At 38.8% G+C, this 15,280-nt stretch overlaps 1 protein-coding gene across 4 annotated transcripts in view; it reads left to right on the forward strand.

Annotated features, from left to right (window-relative positions):
* Positions 1-11,546, forward strand: part of CEP135 (centrosomal protein 135) — an 87,239-nt gene extending 75,693 nt beyond the window's left edge. For 2 of the 4 annotated variants that reach the window (XM_082609231.1, XM_082609225.1), the window contains one exon: positions 1,729-2,002. The gene's annotated coding sequence lies outside the window, so the exon portion shown is untranslated. Of the gene's footprint in view, positions 1-1,728; positions 2,003-5,344; positions 5,896-11,527 lie in introns of those variants that run through there. The other 2 variants (XM_082609230.1, XM_082609227.1) reach the window with 2 other exon arrangements.
* Positions 11,547-15,280: the final 3,734 nt, after the last annotated feature.

Here is a 15,280-nt window from a genome sequence, read left to right on the forward strand (position 1 = left end):
AACAGAATATATATGAATAGTACTAATGTTATATCTGTATTTTTATTATTCCTGACTTAAATTACTTCTCAAAGTGTGTTTATACTGTGAATTAATATGATGTATTATTCACATTGTGCTTTAATAATCTTTTTCTTAATGAGCCATGATATATGTATATAAATATTCTAGTTTCCATGCCTGTGTTTATAACCCATATCGTTAATACATTCACAAGGGATGATCAACTTTGATGCTATGCTGTCATGTTTAACTTTTTTCTTCTAAATGTAAAATTAATTATGTACCAATATGCTGTCTATCATTGAGGGGACCATATTCAGGTCTATTCTTACAATAGCAAAGGTCTTGATAAAATAATGGTTACCATATATAATTTGTTATTGCCAACTAGAAGAACTGTGATAGAAAAGATACATTCATATATTATATACAATATTATACTATTTTGGCTACCACATGGACTCTTCACATAATATAAACGCTATCAAAATTAAACTAAAAGCTGTATTTAGAATTTTATAAAACGATAGAACAGAAATTTGGGATTTTTTCAGTAAATAAAATTTCTCACTGTACTAATCTAAAATTTTGAATACAAAAGTATCAATATATGGGGTAAATACAGTAAAACATTTTGTTAAAATTCCATTATACATTCAATAATATCCAGTTTTTTTTGTTTTTGTTTTGTTTTGTTTTTTGCGGTACGCGGGCCTCTCACTGTTGTGGCCTCTCCCGTTGCGGAGCACAGGCTCCGGACGCGCAGGCTCAGAGGCCATGGCTCACGGGCGCAGCCGCTCCACGGCATGTGGGATCTTCCTGGACCAGGGCACGAACCCGTGTCCCCTGCATCGGTAGGCGGACTCTCAACCACTGTGCCACCAGGGAAGCCCCAATATCCAGTTTTTTGCTTCTAAACCTGTGTGTTGTAATTTATCAGTCTTCTAGAATAGTATGTAAACACTGACCTGTTGTGGCATATTAGATAGAAACCAGCTTTTTACAGTGAATTTTCAAAGTTGTAACTTTAAAGGATTTAGATATATACAGATATTAATAAAAGAACCAAAGTACAAAATAGATTGTCATACAAAAACTAATCGTGTTTAAGCCATACACATTTGAAGAAAATCCTGTTCTTAATAGATTTCATTATGATCGAAAAAGAAGAACTTAAAAACTAGCATTGGAAAATGGAAGACCAATTATTTATGATACATTTTATTTCCTCCTGTGGTTTAATAAAGTGGAGTTTGTGTGTGAGTGTTTATGTGTACCTGGGGGTGGGCAGTACTCTTTTTCTAAAACTAATATTCCTTATATGTTCTCATTATGCCCTTTGCAGTAATTAAGTGTGTATTTGGTGTGATGTGGCTTACTTTTTCACCATCTATGTAATTTTATGTATTCTGTCTCCTGTGTGTGAATTCATGTATTACAGCAAAATACAATAGAAATGGGACTATTTACAATGTTATATGGAAAATCTTTTAATAAATATATGTAAATAAAATTTAGAAATTTGTCCCCACCTTTTCCCCAAAGCAACAGCAAGGCATATTTTGTTACATATTTTATTTTTAATGTTTCTATAATTAAAAAATGTATAGTTTGCCATAATTGTTATTTTCATAACCATGATACAGTTTTTTAAAGTAGTTTTATCTTGAAATACTGAATGTTCTGACTTTTTTTTTTTTTTTTTTTTTTTTTTGCGGTATGCAGGCCTCTCACTGCTGTGGCCTCTCCCGTTGCAGAGCACAGGCTCCGGATGCACAGGCTCAGCAGCCATGGCTCGCGGGCCCAGCCGCTCCGCGGCATGTGGGACCCTCCCGGACCGGGGCACGAACCCATGTCCCCTGCATCGGCAGGCGAACTCTCAACAACTGCACCACCAGGGAAGCCCCCTGACCTTTTATAGATGTTTTTAATTTGTTTTAAATAATTTTAAATTATAGAGCTTGACATAGATTTTCCAATAAACTTTCCAGTCAATTTATTTTCTATTTCTTACAAATAATTTTGTATAATGGTAGAAATATTCTTAATTCTAAAGTTTAGTATAATTTATTCAAATCAAATTTTATCATAGTGGGATATGGAGAAGTCTCTGAACTCAGATTCCAGGCACTTTCTTTTTTTTTTCTTTTTAACATCTTTATTGGAGTATAATTGCTTTACAATGTTGTGTTTGTTTCTGCTGAATAACAAAGTGAATCAGCTAAACGTGTACATATTCCCTCCCTCTTGCATCTCCCTCCCACCCTCCCTATCCCACCCCTCTGGGTGGTCATAAACCACGGAGCTGATCTCCTGGTGCTATGCGGCTGCTTCCCACTAGCTATCTATTTTACATTTGGTAGTGTATATATGTCAGTGCCACTCTCTCACTTCATCCCAGCTTACCCTTCCCCCTCCCCATGTCCTCAAGTCCATTCTCTATATCTGCATCTTTATTCCTGTCCTGCCCCTAGGTTCATCAGAACCATTTCTTTTTTTCAGATTCCATATATATGTGTTAGCATAACGGTATTTGTTTTTTTCTTTCTGACTTCACTCTGTATGAGAGACCCTAGGTCCATCCACCTTAATACAGATAACTCAATTTCGTTTCTTTTTATGGCTGAGTAATATTCCATTGTATATATGTGCCACGTCTTCTTTATCCATTCATCTGTCAGTGGATACTTAGGTTGCTTCCATGTCCTGGCTATTGTAAATAGAGCTGCAATGAACATTGTGGTACATGACTCCTTTTGAATTATGGTTTTCTCAGGGTATATGCTGAGTAGTGGGATTGTTGGGTCGTATGGTAGTTCTATTTTTAGTTTTTTAAGGAACCTCCATACTGTTCTCCATAGTGGCTATATCAATTTACATTCCCACCAACAGTGCAAGAGGGTTCCCTTTTCTCCACACCCTCTCCAGCATTTATTGTTTGTAGATTTTTTGATGATGGCCAACTGGCACAAAAACAGAAATACAGATCAATGGAACAGGATAGGAAGCCCCAGAGATAAACCCACACACATATGGTCACCTTATCTTTGATAAAGGAGGCAAGAATATACAATGGAGAAAAGACAGCCTCTTCAATAAGTGGTTCTGGGAAAACTGGACAGCTACATGTAAAAGAATGAAATTAGAACACTCCCTAACACCATATACAAAAATAAACTAAAAATGGATTAAAGACCCAAATGTAAGGCCAGACACTATCAAACTCTTAGAGGAAATCATAGGCAGAACACTCTATGAGATAAATCATAGCAAGATCCTTTTTGACCCACCTCCTAGAGAAATGGAAATAAAAACAAAAATAGACAAATGGGACCTAATGAAACTTAAAAGCTTTTGCACAGCAAAGGAAACCATAAACAAGATGAAAAGACAACCCTCAGGATGGGAGAAAATATTTGCAAGCGAAGCAACTGACAAAGGATTAATCTCTAAAATTTACAAGCAGTTCATGCAGCTCAACATCAGAAAAACAAATAACCCAATCCAAAAATGGGCAGAAGACCTAAATAGACATTTCTCCAAAGAAGATATACAGATTGCCAACAAACACATGAAAGGTTGCTCAACATCACTAATCGTTAGAGAAATGCAAGTGAAGACTACAGTGAGGTATCACCTCACACCAGTCAGAATGGCCATCATCAAAAAATACCTCCCATTTTTAATCTCCCACTTTAAAACCCTCTCGAACCATACCATTCCATTTTTCATACTCTTTATAGCAAAAGTTCCTTGAAAGGAGTTATCCATACTCACTTCATGCCACCTTTCCTTCTTGAACTATTCTGATCACAATTTATTCCCATTACTCCAGTCAAACCATTCTTATCAAGGCACGCACAACCCCCATGTGTTCTTTATTTTCACTATTACCTTTTTCATACCTAATATTTCCACTTAGTGCTTTTTCGTTATGTTTTGTTGTTTGATACTGCTCCTATTTTTCTTTGAGGGAGGATTAGATATAGATATAGCTTTAAAATAGTGCATTTGAAGATAAGATTGAGGACTTCTTCCAGAAGGCATCAGAAAAAGAGATCGAAAATGTAAAAGAAAAGATGAGCATCATAGAGGATATGTGTAGGAGTGCCAACATCCAGGTAATAATGAGCCTTAGAAATGAGACATATTAGAAAGGAGTGTAGAAAATAGTTTAAGAAATAATGGAGATAAATGTCCCCAAATTAAGGATACTTTAATAAAGTCTGAGGTCTTTATTAAAAGGGCTCAGAGAAAGCCAAGTAGGAGAGAAGGAAAAACCCCCATTTAGACACAATATTGAAGACAGGAGAGAAATTATAAAAGCTTCAGAGAGAAAACAGGTCACCTAAAAAGGAACAAGGATCAGATTTATATCTGTTATGGACTGAATGTGTCTCCCAAAATTGCTATGTGGAAACCCTATTTTCTAATGTGATGATATTAGGAGGTGGGGCCTTTGGGAGGTAATTAGGTCATGAGGGTGGAGCCCTTATGAATGGGATTAGTACCCTTGTAAAAGGAATCCCAAAAAGCTCTCACCCTCTCTGCTGTATGAGGGTACAATAATAAGTCAGCAGTCTATAACCCAGAAAAGGGCTCTCACCAGAACCTGACCATGCTGGCACCCTTATCTCGGACTTCTAGCCTCCAAAACCATGAGAAATAAATTGTTATTGTTTACCAATCTATGGTAAATTATTATAGCAATTCCAACAGACTGAGACAACATCAACCTTCTTACACTGGAAACAAGAGCAACATAGTATTTTTAGAATATTGAAAGAAATGAATTTTGAACCTATTTTATAACTATGCTGTCATTCAAATCTGAAGGTGTAATAAAAATGTTCTTAGGCATACAGAGTCTCAGAATGTCAAGTGAAGATCAACACTGAAAAAACTTGAAGGAAGTAATCAGAGAAGTAGGTATAGAAGATGCTGCAAGAGATGTGATAATTAAAGATAATCAAATAGCTTGGTAAAGCATATTAATAAAAAGAAGAGGAGGGACAAAAAAAAGAAAATATATCTATAAAAATTAAGACCAAAAATTTTAGAATCTGAATAATACCAACATGCTAGATAGTGGGGAGGAGGACAGAAAGAGAAGAAAGGCACATGAGAAGACGTAAAATACCTGTCAGGAGAACCTACAAATCTCGATATTTCAGAAATCAACAAGGAGGGGTAACACAAACAGGTGTCTTAAGAGCAACTATCAAAATGATATAACAGTAAACACATAGAACTTTATTCTTACCAGGCACTTTCTCAAGAGTTTTACATATATTAATTAATTCCCACAACAACCATATTCTCCTTTATTCTCATTTTACAGATGAAAGCACAGGCAAGACTGGCCCATGACCACTTAACTAATAATGACGAAGTCATTTTGGGATGCTTTCAAAAGTAATTTAATATTTAAACCAGCAGAAGAACACTTGACCTCTTCAGTGGAAAGCAGGAAAAGAGAAAAAAAATCAAAACAAAAAAACACACAAATAAATGAAATTGAAGTACAGTAGATGGAAAATATGAAACAAAATGGCAGAAATAAATCCTTATGCAAGAGTAACCACAATAAATTGTAAATTGATGGATAAAATCCATTAATAAACAGAATCAGGGGCTTCCCTGATGATGCAGTGGTTAAGAGTCCACCTGCCAGTGCAGGGGACACGTGTTTGATCCCTGGTCCGGGAAGGTGCCACATGCTGCGGAGCAACTAAGCCCATGAGCCACAGCTACTGAGCCTGTGCTCTAGAGCCTGCGAGCCACAACTACTGAGCCCACGCACCACAACTACTGAAGCCTGCACACCTCGAACCTGTGCTCCACAGCAAGAGAAGCCACCACAATGAGAAGCCAATGCACTGCAACGAAGAGCAGCCCCTGCCCACAGCAACTAGAGAAAGCCCACGTGTGGCAACAAAGACCCAATGCAGCCAAAAATAAATTAATTAATTAAAAAAAAATCAGATTAGATTTAAAAGACAGGGGACTTCCCTGGTGGCACACTGGTTAAGAATCCACCTGCCAATGCAGGAGACATTCATTCGAGCCCTGGTCCAGTAAGATCCCACATGCCGTGTAGCAACTAAGCCTGTGTGCCACAACTACTGAGCCTGCACTCTAGAGCCCACGAGCCACAACTACTGAGCCTGTGTGCCACAACTACTGAAGCCCGTGTGCCTAGAGCCTGTGCTCCACAACAAGAAAAGACACTGCAATGAGAAGCCTGCACACCGCAACGAATAGTAGCCCCCACTCACCGCAACTAGAGAAAGCCCACGCGCAGCAACGAAGACCTAACACAGCCAAAAATAAATATAAAAAAATAAATAAATTTATTTTTAAAAAAGACTGTGAGTTACAAGAGAGATATGCTTTTAAAAATTTGAAAACAGAAGGAAAGAAAAAGATTCACCAGGCAAATGGGAACCAAAAGAAAGCTGGAGTACTAACCTCATTATCTAAAAAGATAGAATCTTAGGGTGGAAAAAAAGTGTGATATAGTGGTGAACAACAAGAAGAATAACAAGTGCAATAGAACAAGAAGATATAGCCAACATAAACATATGGCTATATATGTACATACATGTATAAAACTCCACACCCTATAAACTGAGAATACATATTTTTCAAGCATATCTCTTACATTTGAAAAAATAGACCATATAGTAGCCCTTAAAGGAAGCCTCAGATTCAAAAGAATTAAATGATATAAATCATTTCTCTGACCATAATGCATAAAATTAGAAAATAATTTTTCAAAAGGATAGAAAAAACTTCAATGTTTGGAAACTAAAAATGTCTTTCTAAATTACTCTTTGATAAAGATGAAAATCATAAAGAAAGTAAAATAATTTAGACTGATAATCAAGTAATAAACTACTAAAATCAAAATTATGGGACACAGCTAAAGATGAGTAATTAGAGGAAAACCTGTAATTTTAAATACGTTAATCAGGAAATAAAACTGTTCACAAATGAGCAAGCATTTAAATCAAGAGATTGGAAAAAAGTAGCAGTAACCTCTGCTCCTCCCCTGCCAAAAATAACAGAAATAATAAAGGACAGAAAACAATGAGTTGGAGAACAATAATATCAACCACAAAAATTGAGATTTACCAAATTAAGAGCTGGATCTATAAAAGGACTGATTAATGAACTTTATTTGAAACAAGACAAATATATAGTCAAAACACAGGAGGGGTAATAACTACAAATATTTTAGATATTAAGTAAATAAAAGTATGAAGAGTGAACATATGCCAATATATGAAATGGATAAATGCAATGAAAACTAAAATGCTGAAATTTGGTACAAGAAATAAAATAGAACTCAACGAGAAAAATATGTACTAAAGAAATTGAGAGTCAAATATAATGGTTGGGATTTTATTTTACCTTAGTTGCAAGCTAATAAGTTAATCTATTACTGTTTTCTAGATGCAGGAATAAAATAGGAGACTCCTGGATCAGAGACAGAGGCCTTTATTACTCATGGCACAGCAAGCAGCATAAGCATCATGTTTGCACTGATTCTCCTTACCTACTCAATCCCCACAGGGGCAACGTGGAGGGGCCCAGATGAATGCTAAGCATGCAGAGGTTCACATAGCAGCCTAGAACACTGAACTTAGTTAATCCATCTCTTTTATAGCAAGCAATTAGTAAGCCTGCTCTTTGTCCCAGAAGGATGCATCACTTCATCCCCCAAGGTTGCTCACTGCAAACACAATGCTGAGAAATGGCCTGGATGAAGATTAATCAGGGCCTTGCATTCTTTGCATACCCACAACAAGAATGTACAGGGAGGGGCTTCCCTGGTGGTACAGTGGTAAGAATCTGCCTGCCAACGCAGGAGACACGGGTTTGAGCCCTGGTCCGGGAAGATCCCACATGCTGTGGAGCAACTAAGCCCGTGCACCACAACTACTGAGCCTGCACTCTAGAGCCCCTGAGCCACAACTACTGAGCCCATGTGCCACAACCAATGAAGTCCGTGCACCTAGAGACTGTGCTCCCAACAAGAGAAGCCACTGCAATGAGAAGACCGCGCACCACAACAAAGAGTAGCCCCCGCTCACTGCTACCAGAGAAAAGCCCGCATGCAGCAACGAAGACCCAATGCAGCCAATAATAAAATAAATAAATTTTAAAAAAGAAAGAATGTACAGGGATACTCAGGGGTGTATGGCACATTGCCTCTCCCAAGGATATTCTATCCCTTGATCCTATACATTCTTGGCCGAAGTTGAGTATGCCACTCCATTGACCACCTGCTTAAAATGCCCAACAGGGGCTGGGACCAAACCTGTTCAATGTGTCTCATATAGCATTAATTAAGGCTAATACCAGTAAGATTCCAAAAGCAGAAGGAAGAGGCTAACCAGCTGTACTGATCTCAATTGTGCCTTCCAGGATCCCAGACATAGCCGACTATAGTTATCATGGGGAGCAGAGGGTGTTATTTTAGACATGAAGGATGTGGTCTAAAGTCATTCTGTTATCCATTATGACTCATGCAATTTAGATTGACTGGCTAATCTCTGGTGTCATTGCCAATGGGGCAATAGATGAGCAAAAAAGCAACCCTCATCCACAATGGAGAGTCCATGGCCATCTCTCCCCCACATACAAACAGATAGCCCAAAGGTCACAAGTCACTCCAGTTTGGGGTTTGTTAAACTTGATTTGGATCATCATCACATTGGTTTGGTTGAGAAACCTGGGCTATGTCACTGGGTAGTGATAGCCTTGAGAGTTGTACATGGCATAACCCAAAGCTGCTCAGCAGTCAGGAGAAGCTTATGAATTTGTATCGATCAGATTTTTAAAAGATTGTATTGGTGTGTGTGTTTGTACATGTACAAGGCAGAGTCCATGCCTGGGAGCTTCCATCGATGGCATTAGGCGTAGCAAAATAAATGGTTCAAGAGTGGATGAGTTTTTCTGTTTTCATAGCATGTGGACCGGGATGACAGACACAGCAGCAGGTCAGATTGCCAGCCACTGCAGTTTCTTGATTCAGGCAGACCGTATGATTTTTTGCAGGCTGCAATGTAGGCTCTTTGTAGGGGACAAAGAGAGCATTCATTGCTATTGGTTTGGGCCCCGCTCAAAAAATGCTGATTTGTGGGTTAGCTGATATAAAGGACCAAATAGAAAGCCCAAGTGGGCACATACTCTCTCCAGTTCCCCAAAAGTCCAGCAAGAAGCTAAACCTCAAAGGTTTGGTTGGAGGAAGATGGTAGGCGGAGCAGATATACAGCACTTTTTCCTGGGGTGCCAGAGAAATAGAGGGTTGTGAATCTGCCCATTTAAGTCCAAGAAACTTCACTTGGAAAGCCAGCCTCTGAATTTTGTTGGGGTTTATCAGCCACCCGCTAGTGTAGGTGTGATCGTCAGGGGCCTTGAGATGGAGGCTTCTGACTTGCCAACCAATAGGATGTCATCTATAGGGTGAAAACTTTGAAATCAGAGGGTAAAGGCACACCCACTAGTGACAAATGGCAGGGAGTTCATCTCACAAGCATATCTCTATTTTCTATACTTCCCTGATTGGGATAATCCCCTCTGATACTTACAGGATGGGAGTATAAGCCTATAGCACCTCAATTCCTACTATTTATTCAGATGTACAGGCAAAAGCAGCACATTGAATTAGTTCCACTCATATGGTCAAATTAGCTTCTCTTCCCCATTCAGAACCCTGTCCTAATCCCATCAATTAAATTTGAGCATCAATGGACCAGGTAGGATGGTGACTTGGGTGCCTATATCCAAGGAAGCCATAGAAATTTGAGTCCCTCCCCTCCCTGAGGTTCCTAAGTATATTTATACAGAGTGTGTATGGCCTTCAGTCCTCCTTTGGGACAAGGAGACCTTGACCCAAACATTTGGTTTCTTAGAGTAACAAGACTTTCCTGAGGTCAGAAAAAAGAAGGAGGGAGAGATTGGAGGGCGCAGAGAGAGAGAGCAGCTCCTCCCTTTGGACGAAGAATGTCTCCTGCCATATCAGTAAGCAAATGATGTTGTGACTATCAAGCCATCAGTGACTGCACCCTGAGGGCCTTTCAGGATGGACAAAAGCAGGATCCTGGCCCTGGATAGCTAAGGTTCATATCAAAGGAATGATTTCAGTGAGCCCAGACCCTTGCATCCTCCCATACCTAGAAAAGCACCGAATTCATTAACTTGAGAGGTCTGTTTTCTTTAATTAACAGTCATATTTTGATGTTCCAACCACCTGGTTTTTGTTGCAAAGAAAACCGGCCCCTCCCTTATGTACCCGGGCCCCTCCCTTACCTCTTTGGAGCAGTCCCTCAGAGCTATCTGAGAGGCTGTCATCCAGGCATAAGTCCTCAGTTTGGTCCACCAAATAAAACATAATTCCCAACTTTTAGGTTGTACCTTTTTTTTTTCAGTTAACATCCCCAATAAGCAAAGCTTTGCACTGACTTCTCATTTCAAGTGGCTGAACCAAAGTTCTATGTCCTTATTGCTGACACCATTTATTCCAGCAGCCACAGTGTATTGCCTTTTGACTGGGGCTGTAGGGCTTGCTGCCCGTTGTCACGATGACATCTCTTTCCTGTCCCACCTGAGCAGGAGAACACCATTCCAACAGCTTGTTTCAATCCCACCTCTCATTGCTCAGCTTCTAAATAACCCCTATTTCCTCACCTTCACTCAACACTTGGGTGAGAGCATTCACTACAATCATTTCCTGCACAATCTTCTCCTGTCCCCTAACTTCATCCTTTCTCTTCAGAGAGCCATGTCTGTCAGCACCCATCCTTTTGTGGCCCAAACTGGAGAACTGTGAGTGGTCTGAGACTTTGTTCTGCTCACAGCCTGGCATGTAGCCTGCCACATGTTCATGAGCACCAGAAGAGGACAAGAGACTCCTGCGTCAGGGACGAAGCTCTTTATCACTGCACAGCAGGCAGTGTGAGTTTTACACCAGTTCCTTCTGTCCCCATATCCCACAGGTGGCATTCAGGCAGACCTAGATGGATGCTGCACATGCAGCGTTTATATCCCAACTGAGGAATTGGAATTTAGGAAAACTCAGTCTCAAATAAGGGGCTTCAAGCAAACCTGCACAACCTTTGCCCTGGAAGGAGATGTTATCTTTCTTATATTGGACAGAAAACAAAGCTGCCTTGTTCTCTGGGGTGACATTGTCTCTACCTCCCAAAGCTTTACAAGCATCCTTGAAAAGATTGTTCAGAACAAAAACTGTCCCTGCCTCAGCGAAAAAAACATGCAGAAATGAGAGCTCTCTGTAGAGTTATCTCCAACACCTATAATGTTATCTTTTTTTAATTCTGGTAAGATGTACATGAAATGTACCATTTTAACAATTTTTAAGTGTACAGTTCAGTGGCATTAAATACATTCACAATGTTGTAGTACTATCACCACTATCCATTTCCAGAACTGTAATATTATTTTTAATGCACCGCTGGTTTTGCGTTTAATTTGAATTTTCTATCTGTGCTCATAGGTGGAACTGGCCCATAGTCATCTTTTGTGTGAAAGCAGTGTTGTCTAGCTTTGATGTCATAGTCATCCTTGCTTCCCAGCACATTATTGACCAGGGGATTTCTGCAGAAACTAATGCCTGTGTCCGGTGATGTGTTATGTAAGTGAATATTAAAACACCTGCATTTGAGTAAATATCAACATTTTTTGCACTTCATGTGTTTATTTGAAACTTCGTACATGTCATACTAAGGCATTTTAATATTTTGTTAGAGTGTGATAGACATTATAACAGGCACCTTCGTGCAGGGGAACAGAACATCTATTACAACTATACCGTGTTTCACTGCACTTTCCCTGGAAGAGCAGACTACACTTTCTGGCGGCACTTTTTTTCTTAGTCTTGTGGGTATTATTTCCTCTAGAATATGTTCTTTTATTTTACCTGATAGTCGACAAGGTGAATCTTTGCAGGGGGCTCTTTTAGAAACTCCACAAGAAGGACCAGGTGTTGGACTACCATTACATTCACCAGAATGGTCAGTTACCCATTCTCTAGCTAGTGCTAACAAAAATTGCTTGTAAGTCATTTTATTCTGTGCATTAAGGCTACAATAAATTTTAAACGCATTGAATAAACTGCAATTACTCAAATATAAACCCACTTTGTTATACCATTTCCGAGTTTTCCAGAGGATACTGAAGTTTTCCAGATATTGATAGGATCAAGCAACTCCTTCCATATACTTATTATACTCTAATATACAAGTGGGCTTAGTTATCTGATGGCCAGTCCTCCTGTCTTCCTTTCCTGTAGATGCTATGGAGGTGTCATGAATAGTTGTCACCATGTGGACTAGCCTCTTGTCTTTCCACATGAAAAGAATCACTTCTCCCTTCCGTAAAAATGTCATTTCTCCCCTCTGTAGATTTTTAGATTTCTCCTTTAATTGGTTTGGTAGACCACTATTCTCTCTTATAATCCCACAAACTCTGGTTTTATTTTTCAACAACATTTCAGATGTGGACACACTGCTGAAATAATTGTTTTGGTAACTATGGTGCCATGAACCAAGATAAGGTTGTAGGACTGATAATATTGTTTCTTGCCGTTTCTTTCCTTCACCCGTGTAAATCTCAAGGTTGCGTATATATCCAGTTTCACTTTCGCTAACCATCCTGGCCAAAGCTCCATATTTTATAAGTTTTCCAGGATTATAGGATTTTTTAAAAAAATATTTATTTGTTTATTTATTTGGCTGCGCCGGGTCTTAGTTGCAGCATGCAGGACCTTTGCTGGGGCGTGCGGAATCTAGTTCCCTGATCAGGGATTGAATCCGGGCCCTCTGCTCTGTAGCGTGGAGTCCACTGGACCACCACTGAAGTCCCTGAGGTTATAGGTTTTGAATCTGAGTTGTCCTCTCCACTTTATCATTGCCTCATCAAGTGATAGCTCTTATTTGGGTATATAGATCAATTGAAATTTTGGTAGAAAATAATCCAAAAGAGGTTTAACTTTTGAAATTCTGTCCACAGGAAGTGGAGTTTCCGAGCTATCGTTAAAGTGAAGAAATTATTTGTTTGAACCTTCTTCTCGTCATAATCTTTGGAAAGATAAGTGTTTCAAGTAAGGGATCAGTTGACCAATATTTTTCCAATGTGACTTTCTTATTTTTTCCATCAAAATTATTAATCCAAGAAACTTCTTCATGTCACTGTTGGCTACATCAGTCCATTTTAAAGCCTTATCATACTTTTTATATGATTCTTCATTCTGTTGGCGATACAAGTTTGTTTGAGAAGCAACCAACTCAAAAAAAGTCCTTACCGGGACTTCCCTGGTGGCGCAGTGGTTAAGAATCCACCTGCCAATGCAGGGGACATGGGTTCGAGCCCTGGTCCGGGAAGATCCCACCTGAAGTGGAGCAACTAAGCCTGTGCGCCACAACTACTGAGCCTGCGCTCTACAGCCCTCGAGCGACAACAACTGAGCCCGTGAGCCATAACTACTGAGGCCCAGGCGCCTAGAGCCTGTGCTCTGCAACAAGAGAAGCCACCGCAATGAGAAGCCCGTGCAGCACAACTAACGGTAGCCCCCGCTCACTGCAACTAGAGGAAGCCTGCACGCAGCAATGAAGACCCAACGAAGCCAAAAAAAAAAGTCGTTACCCAAAATTAATTCTGTTATTTCACTAACACTTTGCGGGTTATTACATTCAGTAGTTACACCTGACACACCTGTAAAGTCTTCTAATTTTCGTGAAATGTTGTCTTCAATACATTCTTCTGTAGAAGCAAAGGAGCATTCTCCAGCACCATGAGTTTCATTTTCACTTTCTGTATCAGAATCAATCACTAACGTTTTTTGTCTTTCTGTTGGTCTAATATTCACATCGTCTGAAGAACTATCATCTTCTGAGACATTTGTATATATGTCACTCAGACAATCAGAGAAACTATCTACATAAAATTCACTCAAAAATTCTTCACTCAAAATTTCACGGTGTCATTTTTGAAAATTTTATGGTAATAAACTTGCATTTATAATACACACAAGGTTGGAACAAAAACCTAACGGAGCAAAATATGAATGATAACGACAATCATAAGTTGTATAATGAACTCTTGATCAATTTTAAGCTCTAACAGCTTCGCAAGGTGATGTTAATTAATCACTCTATAAAATACGTATTGATATGTCTCTGATCAATAACGTTCGGGTAACAAAAGACGTATTAATACGTCTCTGGCCAATAATGTCCTGCAATGGGTAGTGAAATTTCTCTTTCCCATGCCCTGGAACCCTTTGCATTGCATGGGAATTGTTGACTCCTTGAAAGTTTGTTAGAGCTGACTCATGAAATTACCTGGGTAGGTGTCTTTTTTAGAAGAAAACATTTGACCACCTTTTTGATTTCTCCTACAATATTCATCTATTCTGATTTTCTTCCTCTTCTCAAGTCACTTTTGGAAATTCAGCTTTTCTGGAAAATCTATTTCATCTAGATTTTTTAAAATCCATACCTTAATTGTTTCTCTTGTGAAACACTTATTTTTTGTGTCTCTTCACTGACGGACCTTTTCCTAAGAATCAACATTTTATTTTGCTGATCAAATCTACTGTTTGTTTTTATTTCATTACTTCTGCTTTCATTTCCTCTTTTCTGCTTTCTTTGCCTTTATGTGTTTTCATTCTTGAGTTATATACTTAGTTTACTTTTAATCTTTCTTAAATTTCCTCTAAGGACCTTGGGCTGTACCCCCAAAGGTATTTTGTCATTGCTTTCTAAATAGATTCCTATTTCAGTTCTGGATTATTCATTAACTGGGGTCACTATATAATTCACCATCCAAACTGGGATACTTTCGTGAGTGAAATATGCATATTATGTCCAGATAATAAGTGTAAGCTGGGACTGTTTTGGGTGAACCAGAAAGGTTCTGGAGAACCACCCTATTTTTAACATGAGTTATTTAAAAGGAAGTTTAAAATTTTCACATAGGACATAGGATCTTCTTCAACTTTCTAATGTACTGAATTTTAATCACAGAATGTGGTCTGCAAGGATTTTTTTTTTTAATTTATTGAGCTTTTGGGGGTGTGTGGGGCTAAGACTTGGTAAAGTTTTGTGACTGTGCCACATGGTGCTGTACGGAATGTGCATGTTTTCTGTTGGATACACGTTTCTTGACATCTTTTAGATCAAGCTTGTTAATTTTCTGTGTAGTTATCTTTGTTTATGTGATGTGTCAATTTCTAAGAAAAGTTAAAAGC

This window comes from Mesoplodon mirus, assembly GCF_964341445.2.
Source record: "Mesoplodon mirus genome assembly, chromosome: 2".
Classification (NCBI taxonomy): domain Eukaryota; kingdom Metazoa; phylum Chordata; class Mammalia; order Artiodactyla; family Ziphiidae; genus Mesoplodon; species Mesoplodon mirus.